This window comes from Antedon mediterranea, chromosome 4 (genome assembly GCF_964355755.1).
Source record: "Antedon mediterranea chromosome 4, ecAntMedi1.1, whole genome shotgun sequence".
Lineage (NCBI taxonomy): Eukaryota > Metazoa > Echinodermata > Crinoidea > Comatulida > Antedonidae > Antedon > Antedon mediterranea.
Window position 1 is genome coordinate 30,100,882 of NC_092673.1, and position 21,497 is coordinate 30,122,378.

Consider the following 21,497-nt stretch of genomic DNA (forward strand, 5'->3'; position numbering starts at 1 on the left):
AAAATGAAAATACAGATAGAATGTGTTCAAGGACCACTCCATTAAATTTTGGAGGCAATCCAACCTGCTAGTGTTAAAAGATAGGACAGAATTTTCAAAAGCGGGCGAGCAGTCTTAAAGTAACAAGTAAACTAAAATTGAATTTTTACAAGAACAAATTGTCCAAAAAACTTTTTTGTACAAGAGGCAAGAGTTATAATTTGTAATTTTAAAACACAATTTGATTTAATGTACAGGTTTTTTGATACGAGTAGATTTAAAAAATGTATGTATGTAATGTTTTCAAATTCACCTGTTTGTTTTTAGCGTTGCTGTTCTATTGTTAGTCTCAACTGAAACTATTGTTAGTTGAAAGGACGGTTACATAACCTTTACATCAAACTCGCATACACCACTCAGGCAGCGCTTGCCTGATATATCTATCTATCTTGTCCAATTGTACCTTCATTTCCACTGATGAAGGGCTAGTGTTGCCCGAAAGCTCTGCTAACTTTTCTGGCTGTTTTACTTTATCTTTTTGATTTAGTTTTTCGCTTTTTTTTTATATCTCCATTGAGATCCAGCCACTGATACCCACAGCATTGTCATTTTTTCAGTATTTTGCCTTTGGATTTATATATATATATATTTGTCTAGAGAAATCTTATGTAGAAGAATTTTACAGTAGTCAGAGGTATGCACTCTTAGAGGCAATTTTTTTTTTCATCCATGTGAAAGATAGCCGAACTACTTCCTAAATATAACTAAACCTAGCCATGTAAATAACTAAATTCTCACTATAAAGTAAAAGAAGCAGCTCATGGGATTCGAACCTTATACATCGACATGTAAAGTTGATAGTCTTATCTATTCGACAGAAATCGTTTGAATTAGCGAATTGTAGTTAGCTCAATTCTTACGTCACATCTTATGGATATGACATAAATATTCATGTTTATTTTGTGATGTTTCACGAGGGGTGCCCAACTTATGTACGAAAAGAAATATTGCCTCTCGGAGTGGCTTTCTAGTTAAAATTGTGTTAAATTGCAGAATTAAACATATTACCGCTTCTATTGAATTTGTTAGATGGATGCAAACTATTAAATCATACAGCTAAACATAAACAATAGCACTATATTAACATCACAATAGCCTCTCAAGTAGAAATAAATGGAATAATAATAATAATCATTAGAATATGTTATTTTAAAGCAACCAATTATTATAGTTTGAGAATAAATGTTAATGGTTATTCACCATTTCAAACTTTTATATGCTGGCCACTTTAGGCCCTTGTGGTTATGTTATTTATTCTGTAACATATTTAAAAATAGTAAATAGCTTAACCGTTAAAACTCCCTGGTTTAACTCAGACGCAGAATATTACCGTAATCAAAAACATGTTTTGTTTGTAGTGTTTCCGCATTACTTTATCTAATTAAGTGTTGACGATAACAAAGTTTTAATATAATAGTACAAATGTTACAGGCCTATTAAAAAACATCAAATGTTACGTCATACAGTACCTGCATTTTACCAGGAAGTCATGATTATTCCAAATTGCATATTGTGTTGCGTCCGTGACCCACATACTATATAGAGCTGATTGTTCATGTGCAAATGTCCTATTCCTGGATCCTAGCCAATTGTACACTGTCTAGACAAGCAAAATATAGGCCTAAACATCCAAACATAGAAACGAGAAAGAATTTCAAACCGTGATATCCTTGTAGAAATACATGCACGCTACTCAAACCATGTTATTTCCTGGTCTTAAGCTAACTATTTATCCTTCGTAGCATAACAATTTTAACATCTAGGCCCAGTGTCCCAAACGTGTCTCACAACTCGGTAGTAGTTCAGTGCCCTTGCTGAGTCTGCAGACAACAAAGTGTTGTCGATGCTTATTGGTTCAATTGGTAAAAAAAATACGAGGGTTAATATGCATTCGGGATCCAATTTTACATACGTTTTCGCATGTAAAAGTACCACCCTGCAGACTCGTAAAGTATGTCGGTAAGAGATTATATGAAAGAGAAGGGATCAACCCCTGGAGCCCTTTGAATTCTGGGACTCCCCATCATGCATCTCGTATTTCATTTTTTTTAAAGGAATACTTTATTTCACATGTAAAAAACTATGTGAGGATCTGACGTACTTGGCGCTATTTTTTTAGAAATTTTATTAACCAGGAGAAATTAATTTTAAATCTATTGCGGTAGAATTGGGGTTTTGAAACATGAAACCATACTACCAGGAACTTCAGTAACATTGTCAGTGGAGAATCCAAGATATTTAGAAAGCGAGAAAGACGTTAGGGAAGGACAGGTGATATAAGTTTCCTTCTAAAACCTGAAGGCGGCTCCTTCAAATCTGCTCATAATTTTTGTTGGAGTGGTAATTTGCGACAGAAGTTGTTGGCCTCTTTTGCCACTCCTTGGCGCAATCTAGCTATTTTTATATTGTTATGTTTGTATAATTGTGTTTGCCTAAGTTAATAAAATATATAAATAAATATAATTGTTTGGTTTCTATTCTGCCCATCTCAATAGTGTTCTTGATCTGCATTAAATATATATTGCTACATAGTGTAGTGTATTAGTACTGATACTGATATAAGAAATTATGTATCATGGTTATATTGCAAAATAATATATATAGATATTTAAGCGCAATCAATTTTATTACACTTGCATCAATCTCATTGGTTGGTGAGATTAATTATATGCAGATTATTCTAATATTTAGCCAATCACAAATTGATATGTTTTGCTTTTAAAATCATATTGTTTTTGAACCTATGCACTTGTAATGCAGTGTAAAATCATCCAACCCGTCCATCCTTCAATCCATCCATTCCTCCATCTATTTTGCCAACCCACATCCATCCACCCATCCCCCCATCCCATCCGTCCACCCATCCTATCCATCCATCCCTCCAACAATTTCATCAACCCACATCCATTCGTCCACCCATCCTATCCATTCCTTCATCTATTTCGCCAACCCACATCCATCCACCCATCCGTCCACCCATCCCATCCGTCCATCCATCCAACAATTTCATCAACCCACATCCATCCGTCCACCCATCCCATCCGTCCACCCATCCTATGCATCCATCCATCCATTTCGTCAACCCACATCCATCCGTCCACCCATCCCATCCGTCCACCAACCCATCTATTATCATTGTGCAGAAAATCCATAAATGTAAATGCTGGTCTATTATATATGAATTGTTTATTGTGTGACCTAGAAATAGTAGAAGTATAGATATATATTTTGAAATGTTTCCAAAATAGATTTTTGATTATACATTATTATGTAATATTCAACCTTCTATGATTAATAAGCAAGAAAGTCTGAGATTGTGAAATCTAGAAAGAACTAAGTAAGATTAATCCTTGAATCTCATCTCGATTATAATAAGAAAATCTTGCCTATTAATTGTCCGCAACGCTTTAATTTCTAAAAACAAATGAATTTGGCAAAGTACGTCACCTTGATCAATCTACTATATTAAAGAAATTGGACTGGTCAAGCATGTCATGGACGGGAAGTATGCTCAATCCATTTGAAATTGACCAATGCACTATAACAACATAACAGGTCGTTTGCACGCTCTTAAATTACATATTAAAAGTACAAAGTTACACCTTTGAATTGCTGAGTTGTAAAGTGCTGGTCACATCATGTAACATGAGATGTAAATGAACTTGAGAGAAGCAGGCCGGAGTATGCAATATTGATGTGTATGCTAACGGTCAAACAATAGCTCACATAGATATGTGCTCTCTTGAATAACATGATGAATGCCTTTGAAATAACAAGATAGAAATTTAATACCCAATGTAAATATTGATGCAATCTTTACAATCTGTAGTATGACCTTCAACATAGATATTCTAGATAAATTGTATTTATTTATGAAAAATACCACTTAGACCCTCTGCTGCAAAATACCACTTAGACCCTGTTTCTGCTGCAAAATACCACTTGGACCCTGTTTCTGCTGCAAAATACCACATAGACCCTGTTTCTGCTGCAAAATACCACTTGAACCCTGTTTCTGCTGCAAAATACCACATAGACCCTGTTTCTCCTGCAAAATACCATTTAGACCCTGTTTCTGCTGCAAAATACCACTTAGACCCTGTGTCTGCTGAAAAATACCACATAGACCCTGTTTCCGCTGCAAAATACCACATAGACCCTGTTTCTGCTGCAAAATACCACTTGGACCCTGTTTCTGCTGCAAAATACCACTTGGACCCTGTTTCTGCTGCAAAATACCACATAGACCCTGTTTCTGCTGCAAAATACCACTTGGACCCTGTTTCTGCGGCAAAATACCACATAGACCCTGTTCTCCTGCAAAATACCATTTAGACCCTGTTTCTGCTGCAAAATACCACTTAGACCCTGTGTCTGCTGCAAAATACCACTTAGACCCTGTTTCTGCTGCAAAATACCACATAGACCCTGTTTCCGCGGCAAAATATCACTTATACCCTGTTTCTGCTGCAAAATACCACTTGGACCCTGTTTCTGCTGCAAAATACCACATAGACCCTGTTTCTGCTGCAAAATATCACTTGGATTTGGACCCTGTTTCTGCGGCAAAATACCACATAGACCCTGTTTCCCCTGCAAAATACCATTTAGACCCTGTTTCTGCTGCAAAATACCACCTAGACCCTGTGTCTGCTGCAAAATACCACTTAGACCCTGTTTCTGCTGCAAAATACCACATAGACCCTGTTTCCGCGGCAAAATATCACCTATACCCTGTTTCTGCGGCAAAATATCACTTAGACTCTGTTTCTGCTGCAAAATACCACTTATACCCTGTTTCTGCTGCAAAATACCACTTAGACCCTGTTTCTGAAATACCATTTAGACCCTGTTTCTGCTGCAAAATACCACTTAGACCCTGTTTCTGCTGTAAAATACTACTTAGCAGAAACAGGGGTATTAAAAATATGGTATACAGTCAACTCTCCCAATACTGAAAACCAAAAACCCTTCCAATACCAGACTTCCAAAAAATTAATTTTTACCATTAAAAACACATTCAGAAACTATACTTTTCAGTAACCTGACATTTGGCCAACCTAAAGATGTCCGGAATTGATATAAATCTATATATCGTATGTTATACCATATTTTATTAATGATTTTGAAGATTATGATGATGATGATGAAGATCATGAAGATGGCGGTGTTTATATATTTGAGAAAAATAGTCGAATTATACAAATTTACAATGAATTATAAAATGATTACAAAATAATTAACTTAACTATGAATACGATAGGGTACCTAATGAGCAACGCAGGAAAATAATTGAAACATTTAAAATCAGATCGTTTAGAACTTTTATCCATTTACACATTAAATTATATTTGTTATCTTGTTGTTTTATGTTTTGCTTTTGACTTCTAAGGGTTGTTTCAGTGTTTTTATTATATTCTATCAATGATTTACTGATGATGTTGTTGAATATGCTTTACATTAGTATTATTAACCATATACCCACAAGGGACATAAAACAACAAGGTTTTAAAATTGATTTTTTAAGATACTATATAACCACCCAAGAACAGAGTGTGTTGGAACAAGGTTATAATATGATGACGACGTAATTAAAGTTTTACAACATTCACTAGCCATAAATAGTTATCCTTTTTCTGAGGTCACTCATTAAGTCAAGAAAATATTGCATTATATGGATAAATCAAACAATCAATCGTTCAATTTATATAGTTGGTTGTGTTATACCATTCATAGTGCCAAATACTGGGAAGTCTGAAGGTCTGCAGTCTACGCTAACTAGTTTGACAAAAAAAGTGTGATGTGCCCAAATATGTAGTGATATGGCCCAATATGGTAGTGATATGACATCATCGCGTCCATATATGGACACATCACAGTTTTTTGTCACATAAAGTTTGATAGTGTAGACAGAGCTTGAGACAAAGTGGATCCAGGATATTTCACACAGGGCAGTGCTAACATAACATATTAAAATCATATTATATATTAATAATTATATTCAAAAATAGATACTATATGAAAAATAGTTCACAATTTTAGTAGTCGCCTCTGGACCAAGTAGTAATTTTCACACTTGTACCATAAAATCTACATCCACTTCTGTAAACATTCTATTCCCCCCTCCCACACATAAAATGATATTGTCTAGGCTACTTTGCCCACATTATTCCCCTGGAAAGAAATGGAAACTTTATAAAAAAATTAAGAACATATATACTTGTTATTCCACCAAAAAAGTCTCCTTCCTACTCAGCTACCCACCTTCGTCAAGGGCAATTGAGCCATCAAATTATCCCACACATTCACTGCCTTTTAAAAATTGATTGAAGATTTTGTGGTTAAAATAAATTAAATTCTTGAAATTTGTTGCTTTTACAAATTCATAACAGATAAGTGCATATAGTATTAATTAAAAACTTTTTTATGAATATAAAGTATAGTGCTATAAAAACTGAGGATTTTTTCAATTTTTATATATTATTTGGCAAAATTATAAGTTAATATTAATCAGATAATGTTTATTTCACATTAATGTTTTTATAATAATTTAAAGAACATAGTTTTATTGTGAAATTGATAATATAACACAACAGCTTGTAGGTGGTTAAAATAACGTGTTCATCAGCGTTGAATGTGTTTACGGCAGCTCAGGTGCAAATAATAGCATTGTTGACGTCTCTTGAGAAATGCATACCTCAGGCTCTTCTTCAAAAGAAAGTTTCCCAATAATATGACCTGATTTCTTGTAGGTCGATTTCTCGTTGGACATTATTATAGGATGTTAGCTCATTCGATCCAATTGACCCTGCACTTGAACATGCGTTGCAATATGATCCCTGAGCTAATATGTTTTATCAACAGAAATGCACTTTATCTATGTATAATGTGTGCTGATGAACCGCCCTACATACTGACCATTGGTCAGATAGTCCAGATAAGATAAATGACTTAGGGCATATTTACTTAGCAGTTGACCTGGTCAATAATTCCACATTGAAGTAGCATTGAATGATTTGTATGTAGTAATGGCATTACAGCACCTGCCTTAATAATGAAAGAAAAATCTTTTATCCTCAAGAATGGAAACAGGAAATCTTAAGATACTTGCATCCCTTGTGAACCTATGACATGGTCACACTCTGGCCAAAAAAGTTACACAAACACATTTAGAATATTAATAATACTGGCTAGAAACAAATCTCTTGTAATCTCTGTACATCATGAATATGTTGAGTCATAAAAAAATGACTTTTAATTTGCCAATTTTGTACCCAAAGCTCTAGAAATGAACAAAATTATTTTAACAAATTTAAGGAAACATATAAACACATTCATTTATAACTACAGCATTACCTTAAATAATATTAATAATATTAATAATATTAATAATATTAATATGTATTGGTTATTTATATATATTTATATATTTACATTATTATATATAAATCCAAAGGCAAATTACTGAAAAAAATGACAATGCTGTGGGTATCAGTGGTTGGATCTCAATGGAGATACAAAAAAAAACGATAAAGTAAACAGCCACAAAAGTTAGCAGAGCTCTCGGGCAACACTAGCCCTTCATCAGTGCAAGTGCACTACATTATAATATATAGATATAAAAAGTTAAATAATTACTATAACACATCAAATAGTACAGTATTCATTTACATTTTCTAAGGTTAAGCTCTGTCTACATTATCAAACTAGTTTGACAACAAAAATGTGATGTGCCCGAATATGGTAGTGATATACCCAAATATGGTAGCGATATGATATCAACATGTCCATATATGGGCACATTACATTTAGTTTTCACATAAAGTGTGAGAGTGTAAATAGAGCTTTTTAATATAAACAAAATTTAGCTTAAAATTTCCAAATGTTAATTAAATTCCTGATTCTATGAATAACAAAAATTCTGATCTTGTATTCAATCTTTAAACCATAATAACATGCATACGCTTGGATTTGTCAACATAAATTATGATTAAATAATAACATTCTAATTTAGCAGGTGACCAATATTTCGCATCCATTTCGGTTCTTTTGATGTCATTTTAAAATGTTTCAATTAAATTATTTAGAAATATAGTACATTACTCTAATTGTTGACCTAATTTGCTGGGTCATTTTGATGTCATTTTTTACATTTTGATTTGACAGCTGTGGAGATGAGTCATTTCCCAGTTGTTCATCATTTTTCATGTACAGATTCTACTGAAAAACGACTTTGATTTAATTTTATTTCGTTCTTGGGAATAAGTTGAAAGTTATGCGTACTACTAAAAATAGAGATGACACTAAATATCGTATTGCCAAGATAGGATTCCAATTAAAGATGTATGTCAGAGATAGAAACATGCAATTAAATGCAGGAATGGATGCTCCCAATACTTTGTATGTCATAGTTCAATATTATTTTACAGCCTTTATTTTTCACTTTTTATTAGCGTATTCTAATTGTTTGCATAAAAAAAAAAATGTTCAAGGCCGTGCAATAATAAAGTATTTGGATGCTCTCCATTTATATGTTGTAGTTCAATATATTCGCAGCATTTATTTTCCACTTTTTTAAAGAATAAAACATTCATGAAGGCCATGCAAAAATTACAAAATTTGTATGTTTCTTAATTGTGTCATTTATATATTGCGTTTTTTCACTTTTTATTTGACACATCACATTAATTATATCGCTTAAAATTCGCAAAAAGCACAACCTTGAGATACTGTATTTTTAGCAGAGAAGAAACTGATGTCGAAATATTTAAGATTTTTAAAAGCAAGCTACAGTTTTGTATAAATATGTTTTTTATTGCTAAATAGGGGCAAAAATAATCACCAATTTGGTTCCAAATCACCAATTTGGTTCCAAGATTAATAGAGGGAGACTGCACTGCAAACACTGCAGTTTATTACAAAATATGCACTGACTACAATTATATTGAACATTCTATTGTTGCAGACAGATCAATACGTTTGTTTGCTACTGTTAAAAAGTAATGAGGTATTATTAACAATAGCAAGCTGATGCTTAATTACATTTAAAAGGTAAACAATAGCCATGGCATCATATATCATTAACATTGTTATTTTGCTTCATTAATGATGATAATGGCGAAAATGATATGTACACTGCCTTTTTTTTTCTTGCGAATGATAACAATATTCCAGCGAGTACTCTATTATTAGTATATTTTGAATTGTTCATCATGCAATCAAAACATATTGTTACACTTATTCTTCTTATTTAAGTGTTTTGGAATTGTTGTTGTCTTGTTTTGCCTTGCATATGCTTGGTTCTCCAAGCTGTGACCTGGCTTGTTGGTAACATTGTATTTTATTTGAAATAAAGGATGATTTGACGACGATATCAAATGCTATACAAATAATGAATGTTTATGAGTTCAATGGTGAGAATTTTTCAATAAATACTAATGTTCACATTCATATGTTTATATTTTAATGTTCACATTCATAAGTATGTTAATATACACATTCATATGTTAATGTATTAAACATTCATATGTTAATATATTCACATTTATATGGTAATATTCACATTCATAATAATGTTAATGTACACATTTATATGTTAATGTAAACATATGTAAATATTCACATCCATATGTTAATGGTAATTTAAATGTTCACAAGCATATGTTATGTTCACATTGATATGTTATGTTTAAATTCATTTGTCATTGTTTGTTATTATTTTTGATTGATTGAAATATATTTATACTGGGTAACCTCTTCAGTCAAGGACTGGTCTCCCAGAGGGCCCAGTTATGATCAGTGGCTGTGATGTACTAATACACTGGGGTAACCCCCTACTCGTCTCGAAAGATGTACTAGGTTCTTTAAAGTGCACATGATCTAGATGTGTACACTTGACCTACGGTTTATAGTCCTTATCCGAGAAGACTCGTACCACCACCATAACCATGGAGTGAGTGAGCCTCGAACCCCTGCCGACGTTATGCCTACGTAATTACGGTTCCACTGTCTTAACCGCTCGGCCACTCACTCAAATTTTAATCAATACATCATACATAAAATAGGTTGGATACATAAATAACAGTTAAATGATAAACAACAGGAAAAAAATAGGAGAAATATATGAACATGAATTCAGGACAACACAATTAATCCTTACAAAACAGTTTCCATTGGGGTCCGATATATGTTAATATTCATTTTTAATGTTCACATTTATATGTTATGCGCTTTCATTTGTCATTTATGTGTCAATATTCATTTTCAGTGTTCACATTATATTTTGTTAGTTTGATTTAGATTTTAGAATATTTGCACCGTCCTTCTTAGATTTTATAATGCCCGTCACATGTTACAGGAGACTCATAAGATTGCATAAATAATTAAAGCACTAGGTTTTTTCTGAGAACACCCTTAGGAAAGAATACATAACTAAGGTATTGAGTGAACACATGAATATGTCGGCATGCTCACTTTAACTTTGACACAATTAGGTGAACATATTATCATGGTTTTTCTACATAGTCAATAATTTTTAGCTTTACTGATTTCATAATGCTGATAACTCATGAAATATTTGTGTGATGTTTTTTTACTAGATTTTGTCCTTTTGTTACTTGCGATTGTAATAAATTTTCCTTGCATGTATTTACCACAAAATGCATTATTCTCAAAAACATAATTGTACTCATCATCATTGTACACAACTTTCATTCTTTCACTCAAACAAAAGCATCAAACCGCAATTCATGATTGCAAATACAAAGCTGTTTTCAAATCCTATGAATAAAAACTAAAATCAAAAAGTTTTCACTTTTTTAAATCTAAAATATTTGATGAACAAAAAAAAAATATGGTTAAATGATTTAATACCACTAAACTAACTAAATATAAATTCACTTTTGACTTTTGCAAAGTAGTATTTTCTAAAGGTGTTGTTGGTCCCTGGGCATTTTAAGATACAGTTGATTGGCCAGGGGTCAAGTTGATTGGCCAGGGGTCAAACTCAATGCCTTTAATTAGGTGCACTTCTTGTTACTACTTTCATTCAGTTTCTACTGATTGATACATAATACATTTTTTTTAAATTTAAAAATTAATTAAAAATAATAAAATTAGTTTAAATGAATGTGCTGCTTTCCACAACATTTTTTTATTTGTCCAATAGAAATAAATTTGCTTTGTGGACACCATATATCATACAATATAACATTATGGTTTCAATCAATAAAAAGCTGAATTTTTTTCTTCATTTTGACAGAAAAATAATAGCTCAAATAGTATTTACATTACCTTGGTATTTTTATATTTTTAAACAAATAATTGAATAAATTTTAACATTTTGTGTGGTATGTTGGTTAAAAAGATGGTGTAAATTATGTATGATTTTCATAAAACCTATCATGTTTTATGCTTAAAATGAAAGTGTTCCAATTGGTTGTTTTTATGAAAATTTTGCATAATAATAGAACAATAGTTAATTAATGAAGGTGCAAAGTTTCATTGAAATAAAACAATTAGAATACCCTTTTGCTAAAGTCGTAAACTTAGATTAACCCTGTTTATTTTGTTGTATTTGTCATTTCCTCTTTAAAAGCATTTTTCTCAAAAATACTGATTGTAACAGCCAAAACCTTAGACTGAGATCTATGGAAGTAGACAAGGTATCAAGATATTTTTTCAGCATTTTAAATCTTGGATTATGTAGTTTCAGTATTTGTGAAAATCGCAATTTTGAAATTTCCGACTTATGTCTGATTTCCCTTGCCACATATGTCACTTGTCTCATAAGTATGAGTTACATATATAATTCATTGCTGGTTTTGCTACATTTTGTTATCCACGTTCGTAACCGAATAACTTGGAATATAGACTATATTTTGGTGACTGGACCTTAATATAGACAATATTGATTTCATTATTATCATTAGTCTAATATTGATCACTCAAGGGATATGATGTCTAGGATTTGTAGCGAACTTTCAATTTGCAATGACCGACGACCATCAGGTCAACTTAATGTCGCCGATCGTTGCCTGGACCTAGAAATGATCAAAGCTATGTTGAAGAGCGAGGAATCTCAAACACTAACTGAAAAATGTATTGTAGATGGAGAAGTATTCTATATATTTAAGCTTATTAGAGTTTGTGATTTTTTTTTCTGTTGGTACGTAAAAAAAAAATATGGATGAAATATTTCCGTAATAAAATTAATTTAATGTCCCCGCATGCACACAATGAATTAACATGGCATAGTTTGGTCGTCGGCCAATCAAAATCTCTATTATTATTATTATTATAAGTATAGCCTACAATCTTCGAAGAATCCTGAAAAGAAAAATAATTTAATTGTCTTTTTTCGAAAATAAAATCCGGTCTTTCCACACCTAGTTACATTTTAAGATAAGAAAGCTTAAAAGGAGTGTCCAGAGGTCATCTGTCCAACCTTAAAAAAAAAAAATCATTTAGATATAATATAAAAGACTGCCATAGCAATATCCTGGAGTACATCCACATTGGTCTAATACATGAATTCACAAAACAGATGCAATGTTCTTAGATTGACCGCAAGTGAAGGTCCAAGATTATCTCATTTTTCCGTTTGATAGATCCTTCCGTTTTCCTGGGTTTTCCTGGTTGCAACCAGGTTCATTTGTTATGTTATGCCAAAATAAGTTTGAAAAAAAAAAATGTGTTAAACGTGGAGTAAAGCTGCCTTAAATGTTTATACAATATAGAAAAAAACATGACATGATGTGAATGTTTTAAATTTGTTGCCCTTTTGTTATGAAAATCCTTGTTTCGTTGTGCTTTTCTTTTTCATGTTTCTAGTAATATGCAAGGAAATAAAAGCATGAAAAAAAGTTAAATTCTTACTTAATATTTATAATGAATATTGAATGATATTGATAATTAGCGAGTTTTCCAACTTTTGAGGAGAAGAAATATTACTCTTTAAAAAAATGTTTCTCCATAGCCTATAACATAATGATACTTTCCATTCTTAATTTTCAATACCACTGTTTATTAAAAAAATAACAACAACATTTAAACAAGTTTACAATGCATTAACATAATTAGTTGAATGCCAGACACATCAAATTCTAGTTAACGATTTATTTTTAAATTACATTTACAATATTGTTTTTGATTGGATAAAAATCAGTGTCCTTTGACATCATAGTCTGGGTATGTAGTAAAATTTTTGTTGGATGTAAACAGCATCGTTGAAAACACGTCTAGTTGTAAATATGCAACTAATGATGTAGCTAAAGCATCGTAATCTTAGTGTAATTGTCAGCACATTTTGACGTTTTACATTATTTTCGTAATAAAGTGCACAGGAAGTACAGTAACTTTGAGTTTGGCCTGCTTGATGTTGATTAATTATAATGTTGAAATCATCATTAATGTATTGCAGTATTTATCAAATACTCTTGTGTGTTGACGGGAGAGACAAAAGGTGTAAATGAGAAAACATGATTGTACGGATGACTTGTTATTATTATGAGTATTATTACAATTTTAATGAAGGATTACTACTTTGATTGAATATTGATTGAGGATGCGTATACAGAGGATTAATAATATAAAATATGGTATGTATGCATTAAGGGTACAGTATTTCATTCTATATTATAATTCAACAATAATTACGACAGAGACCATACCATATTGCCATTTGGTGTTGTGCCCTTATTAATGATAAATTAATTAATAAAGCTCTGTCTACACTGTCAAATTAGTTTGACAAAAAAGTGTGATGTGTCCAAATGTGGTAGTGATGTGCCCAAATATGGTAATGATATACCCAAATATGGTAGTAATATAATGTCATTGTGTCCAGCATATATTGGCACATCACATTTTTGTGTCACATAAAGTTTGATAGTGCAGACAGAGCTTAAGAATGTTATATGAATCTAAATGTAGAATTCAAATTGCGTGTTAATACATGTCGTCAATACGGCTTAAAGTTGTCAGGTAGGCTTTACTCAGCCATGACTATTCAAGTCCAAGTTATTAATTATAAAAGTACAAATAGTCACTTTTCTTTCTTGGATAATGATTAGGTACTGTGTGGCTAATAGGGAGGTTTCGCAACCTTACGAATACGATAACGAAAACGGATACTTCACACATTTGTGAAACTTTTGAGCTGATCCCCATTTCATATTCGTAAAGTGTATTCGTGTTGACGGATATCACCAGTCATATTCGTAACTACAAAACGAGTATAGTTTTTGATCTATTTTTTGCACATTTTGCATTTGAATCAGGAATGATTCATGATTATAATATAATTATAGATTTATTGAAAGTAATTTACTAAAGTAATTTACTAAAATGCCAGGTCAATTTTGATAAATAGCAGTTTTTAAAGTCCTCACTCGCTTTGATGTTACGCTAGGCCTAGGCAGCCAAGCACCAAGCTACACGTACCTCCTGCACTTCGCTCAAATTTACCACAGTCATATTTTGGATGGCACCCTCAATATTTTGTTGCCATGCGTAACAGATTTTTACTGGCTTACGAAAAACTAATACGTGTGCATGACATATCCGTTTTCGTTATCGTATTCGTAAGATTGCGAAACTTCCCTATTAACAGAAATGAACTAAACAAAACATACACTAAACGTAATGAATCTTGAGCAGAACCGTCAGCTTAATGGGAAAATTTATTCATTGAATTATATAAGCACATCCATGACTGTATACTGCTAATGATATAATGAAATATTCACTCACTCACTCAAAGCATTTTAAAATATAAGTAAAGTGTTGCATTGAAGTTAAAGAAAAACAATGTTGTAGGTATAATAGGAAGTGTAAAAGTTCAAAGTAGCACTTAAACCGATTTAAATGGGAAAAAGATGTGACGTTTCACAAACATCGTTAATCAAACCTGCAAACACTTAACTAACACTATTTTTATTTTTCTAGTAGACATTAGTAATATTCATTTAATATACAATAGTTTCTTTTTTTCTTTTTTTTTATTTAATGAGGGTGATCCATCCAGCAATTGCTGATCATTAGGGACCCTCAGAGGTTCACAAGACAAACATATACACAAGATGCTCTACATAAACAAAGTCTTATTACAAGTCTTTGGGAGGGAGTTGTAATTTTGTCCTAGGACTTGAACCCATGACCCTTGGAGTGGTAGCCAAGCATCATAACCACCAATCCACAACTCCACTCTGACCCAAATGGTTCCTGTGTAGCTTCAGTTGTACCCATGCCGTGTAGAGCCAAGAACACTCCACAAACCAACTCTCAAAATTCCATTATGAAGTTACACAAGCGTTATGTTCTGATTTTCTGTCTCTCAGTAAATCGTAAAAGCTGCACTGAATACCACTCGCATACGCCATCAATGTCATCTATCATAATATCGGGAGACAGGGTACTTAGAATATTAACAGAAACCCAATTAGCCCAGTTTATATAACTTTTGACTGTATTCACTGACTTTTTGATAGTGGGTTAGTATTAGCAAATATACTCCATTTTACAAGTACAATTCCCAATGGTACATAAAGCTAAAAAACTCATTAACTACACATCATTACATTAAAGTTAACAACAACAAACCATGACTAATTACCTGGGAGATTTCCATGGATAATAATACATCACCGATTTGTCTTATCTGAAAAATAAGTTTCTACTCATGATTGTTAGTAAAACTAGAACATTAATGTATTAAAAAGTGTTAAGCTCTGTCGACACTATCAAACTTTATGTGACAAAAAAAATGTGATGTGCCTGCATATATGGACATGATGATGTCATATCACTACCATATTTGGGCATATCACTATCATATTTGGGCATATCACACTTTTTTTCTCAAACTAGTTTGATAGTGTACTGTGTAGATAGAACTTTACACTACTGTCAGGGAGTGTATATCAGAAGAACAAGTGATTCTCCCTGTAATGCATGAGAGATGAGCTAAAACCACATCCCTCTTGTCTTTGTCCCTTTGTTTTGTGTCCCAGGCAGACCCGACTAAAGTTCCTATATATCTTTCTGGGATCCTGGCTTCTTCCTTTTCCCCCCAGATTTATTGTTATTTGTATATGTTTATTTTTTATTTATTCCATTATTGTTTAAATCTAAGATGAAAGTAAATAATTATTTTGAATTGAATCTAAAACTTGGTTCCCACCAGAACGTAACGCAAGGACGTAAACGCAACGCAAGCGTTTTAACAAATGACAAGCGAAGTTATAGACAGTTAGCAATCACAAGCAAATAAGCCATCGCTTGTGATTGGTCAATTCACTTGCGCTGCGTTTACGTCCTTGCGTTACGTTCTAGAGGGAACCAAGCTTTAGTACAATGCAAGCTACCAGAATACAAGTTATTTTCTGTTAAAAATTTTCACGCTAGTGTGTAGGAGGTGTTAGGCCTATAAAGAAAGAATTTCCCATCACATTGCAAATGCCTACAGTACCCTCTCATTCGTGACTGTAAATATTATTTGTATGCATATATATTACATTATGTTTATTCACATAATATTGAAGGTATACAATACTAAGAATATAAACATATGATATGTGTACAGATCATTCAATTTCATTTATTTTGGTTGACAACAAACGTTTGGTACTTCTAAAGAGACAATGAAACTCTATATCTTAATCCAGAAGCTCAAATTTTACAATATATACAGTGTAGTTTATAATCAATATAGTCATCCTACAAGTTATTCTGTTAAAATTTGTCATGCTAGTGGGTGGGAGGTTTAGGCCTATAAAGAAAGAATTGCCCAATCACATTGCCTACCCTCTCATTCATGACTGTAAATATTATTTGTATGCATAACTACAGTTTATGTTTATTCACATATTGAAGGTATACAATACTAAGAATAAAATATATGATATGTGTACAGATCATTCAATTTCATTTATTTTGGTTGACAACAAACGTTTGGTACTTCTAAAAAGACAATGAAGCTCTATTTCTTAATCCAGAAGTTCAAATTTTACAATATATACAGTGTAAAAATTAATATTCGTTTGTTCATAATCAATATAGTCATCCTACAAGTTATTCTGTTGAAATTTGTCACGCTAGTGTGTATGAGGCGTAGGCCTATAAAGAAAGAATTGTCCAATCACATTGAAAATTCCTACCCTCTCATTCATGACTATGATGTTATTTATCAAATCAAATTGAAATTATTTCGGACTGATATTGATATTGAATAAACTGTACATAATTTACAACAACAGTTTACATTGACTAAAAAAACAAGGGTTCATTGCATTGGATGCATATACATAATATTAATATTCCCAATAACATCTATAAACAGTTACAGGCATTAGAAGAAATTATAAAGTACTGCCCTGTGATATACTAATATTATATAATAATATATATATAAATATAATTGGTAAATAAAAATGAACAATAACTATAGTTATGGGTAGCTGACTCAACTTTTATGTTTTATTTACAGATGTGACAAAAACAAATGGAGAATACAGTAAGTTATTAAATCAAATTATTGGCAAATATTCTGTAGTTGCATTTCAGTATACAACGTGTTTAGAAATTCTACATAAGATTAAATGTATAAATTTGCAGCCACTCCTCTACATTTTCGTTTAATCTTCTGAGGAAGTAATACAAGATTAATAACCCTGGATACATCGCCATCGCTAAGCCTCATTATAGTCTACAACGACTGATGAATTTACACAGACAATACAACCTTAAGCATGCATTAATCAGTGTCAAATGTATGTATTATAATTATTTTTTTTTAAATATCTTAACAATACAATATTTTACTACTGTTTACTGATGAAAGAAATTAAAATGCCTTAATGAATGTCACATGTATTATAATTATTTCACTTTTAAAAGAATGTAACACAAAAATACAATTTTACTACTGTTTACTGATGAATCTACACAGACAATACAAGCAAATTAGCAACAATTAAAATGCCTTAAAGATGTATTGTCCCTCCCCCCCCCCCCCCCAAAAAAAAAAAATAAATAATGTTTTCACTTGTAAAATGACAAAATAAATGGTTAAATTCAACCAAAAACCTGGCTGACAGCCAATTTGACAATTTTTTTTTTTAAATAACATTTTTTCGATCCAATTTTTGGTCAAAGTCATTAAAATGGAATATTCAACAACAATTTTGTATAATTATTTCATTTTTAAAAGAATAAAAAAACAACAATATTTTACTATTAGTACTGTTTACAGAATCTACACATCTAACAATTAGCAAGAAATTAAAATCATAAATTAATGTGTATTATTGTATTATTTTATTTTTCAAAGAATGTAACAAAAAATACAATATTTTAATATTGAAAACTTTTGAATTTACATATACAATAAGACTATCAGCATAATGCAACAATTGGAATGTATTATAATTATTATTTCATTTTTTTTAAATGTTTGTAAAAAAAACCCCAATATTTTGAAATTGTTAACTGGATTCTTTTCATTTATGTGTAATTGCTGGTATATTGGCATATTTAATGATGGGTTTAATAGCATTAATGGATTGTTCTTTATAGCAATAATAAACTTGGACATTATACTACAAATGGGCATATGTTTTTATTGTTAATATTTATAATGGCCGGTCTTTGTTATAAATTCTTATTTATATAAATCAATATTTATCTGAATACAATTATGTATGTAACTATAGCATGATAACATCACCATCTTTAAACGTTAGTCGTTGTTAGACATTGCGTGCCCCGCTTTATTTATTTATTTATTCTTTCTTTTGACTGGATTGCATTTTCAGTAACGCAGTACTGCTTTTGTCAAAATGGTCCAGTTACAAGTTTAAAAGTAAAGAAAAATGATAACACATAAAAATACAGAAAGATAAAAGCATAGTAGGCTTAATCTAAAAGATATATACAGAACAGTTAAAAACAAATTTTCTACATAAAAAAAAAATAAAATGTAGCTTGTGTTCCCCAATCTGTATGTTTTTGAGCAAGCATGTGTATAGATCCATGATAACAATGTAATATAAATATTGTTTTGTGTCTCTGATTTTATTATTTTGATAAAACAAGAAGAATTTAGTTAGAATCAATTGCACACAAAACCCTTTACTATATCAATATCATTCCTAGAAAACTAGGTTACCACGAAATATCCTTGTGTAATAGTAATACCTATGATGCTTTCTAAGAATCACAAATTTGACCTTGTGGACTGGAAATTACTTAAAAATTCACTTTTATATACTATAGTCATGTTCAGACAGCCTTACGTCTGAGGTAAAGTTACATCAAACATCAAATTATACGTGAGTGTTACTTTTGAAGAGCGTCCACACGATGCTTAATACACTAAAACAAGAACGCATACTTGCGAACTTTGAAGTAATTGTGTCTACACAATGCTAGTTACCAAACGCGTATCATTATATTTGTTGTGGATGCTGAAGTAGCACATTTAATGCTGAGACATCTCAGAAGTAGTAAGAAAATTATGTAATGTAACAAAATTATTTTTTTCTTCAAGGTGTGTATTGGGTGAATATTTAAACAGGTGAGTTTCAAGGTTATAACAAGGTAACCAACATATTTGACTTATAGAAGAAAGTAGGTCGTCCCAGAAAGAGCTAGGTCAAGTCAGGTGAGAGTGAAGATACATAATTTTTTTCCAGCTGATACTTGGATGTATTTTCCAGAGAAACAAGAAAGGATTGGAAGGAAACAATACATTTCTTTTTTAAAAATAAATATAAAACAGTGTCATTTCCATGAAACATGAAATGGAAAAAAGGAGTCATAATGGTTAGTTTAAAAATAAAAAGTCATTTTTTAGTGATTCATTCAGTTCTATGTTATCTAAATTGTTGGATTATTATTTATTATGCAAGATGTCTAGACAATATAAATGCTCAATTTGGATAAATTTGAATGATATACATTGTGTATATTTAGGTATAATAATACAATAGTAAATAAATAATTTTTAAATAGATTTTATTATTAATATTATTAGTTACCAATTATTATTTTTACATATATAGCATAATAATTAAATGTAATAATTAATACTTTGTCATTTTCGAATCTTTATATTTGAATTAACTGATTACTATATATTATAATGTGCAGAAGACATTGTTAGATTGTTTGCCCATGTCATTTTATGATATAGCAGGTGGCATGCGCATACACTGTGTCACACAGTGTGTTTTGCCCATTGTATTATATAAAATCCCTGTACATAGTACAGGGATTTTTTCCCAAAAATGGCAAAATTTCAACCTTTTTATTTCCTACATTCTAGTTATTATATCGTAAATTGACATGCGCAGACACACATAATGTGTTCTGTGCATATTACATTCTAGTTAGTAAATTGACATGCGCAGACACACATAATGTGTTCTGTGCATTTTCTTCAATATTGTACACATATTTTAAAATGTTGATATTTGGCCAATTTCGAAAAAAATCCTTATTTTCGAAAAAATGACCCTTTTATTTTTTGACATAACTAGTTACTATGGCTCTATAAGATGAGGATAATACAATATATGGACATGGCAATATTATCGCATGAATTTTAAAAAGTGGATATTTTGATCATTTTTTGAAAAAATCCCTGTAAAATTTCCAAATAGTTACTATAGCTCTATAAGATGATGGTAACACAATATATGTGCATATATGGCAATATTATCACATAAATATTGAATTTTATTTTTCGATAATAATAATAATAATATTACAGGGATTTTTTCAAAAAAATGACAAATTCTCGAGCTTTTTATTTTTCGATAAAACTGCTTACTATAGCACAATTTACATGCGCAGAACCCATTATTCGACTCTGCGCATGTTTATTATGCTATAGTAACCAATTATGTCAAAAAATAAAAGGGTAAAAAATCGGCCATTTTTTGAAAATTTCCCTGTACTATAGTACAGGGATTTTTTTTTAAAAAATAGCCAATTTTCGACCTTTTTATTTTTCGATAAAACTAGTTACTATAGCACAATTGACATGCGCAGAACCCATTATTCGACTCTGCGCATGTTTATTATCCTATAGTAACCATTTATATCAGAAGTGGTTACTATAGCACAATCGACATGCGCAGAACCCATTATTCGACTCTGCGCATGTTTATTACGCTATAGTAACCATTTATGTCAAAAAATAAAAGGGTCTAAAATCGGCCATTTTTCGAAAATTTTCCTGTACAGAGATTTTTTCAAAAAATGGCAAATTTTCGACCTTTTTATTTTTCCATAAAACTAGTTACTATAGCACAATTGACATGCGCAGAAGCCATTATTCGACTCTGCGCATGTTTATTATGTAATAGTAACCATTTATGTCAAAAGTGGTTACTATAGCACAATTGACATGCGCAGAACCCATTATTCGACTCTGCGCATGTCTATTATGCTATAGT

At 31.4% G+C, this 21,497-nt stretch overlaps 2 long non-coding RNA genes across 2 annotated transcripts in view; one reads left to right on the plus strand and one right to left on the minus strand.

Annotated features, from left to right (window-relative positions):
• The window catches only part of LOC140047254 (uncharacterized), an 81,984-nt gene extending 79,966 nt beyond the window's left edge, over positions 1–2,018 (minus strand). The window contains exon 1 of the long non-coding RNA XR_011844919.1: positions 1,509–2,018. This is a non-coding gene — a long non-coding RNA (uncharacterized lncRNA). The remainder of the gene's footprint in view (positions 1–1,508) is intronic.
• An 11,140-nt stretch (positions 2,019–13,158) lies between these two features.
• LOC140046281 (uncharacterized) lies at positions 13,159–19,963 on the plus strand. The gene is made up of 3 exons (XR_011844752.1): positions 13,159–13,637; positions 17,525–17,551; positions 19,586–19,963. It is a non-coding gene; the product is annotated as an uncharacterized lncRNA (long non-coding RNA).
• The last annotated feature ends 1,534 nt before the right edge of the window (positions 19,964–21,497 follow it).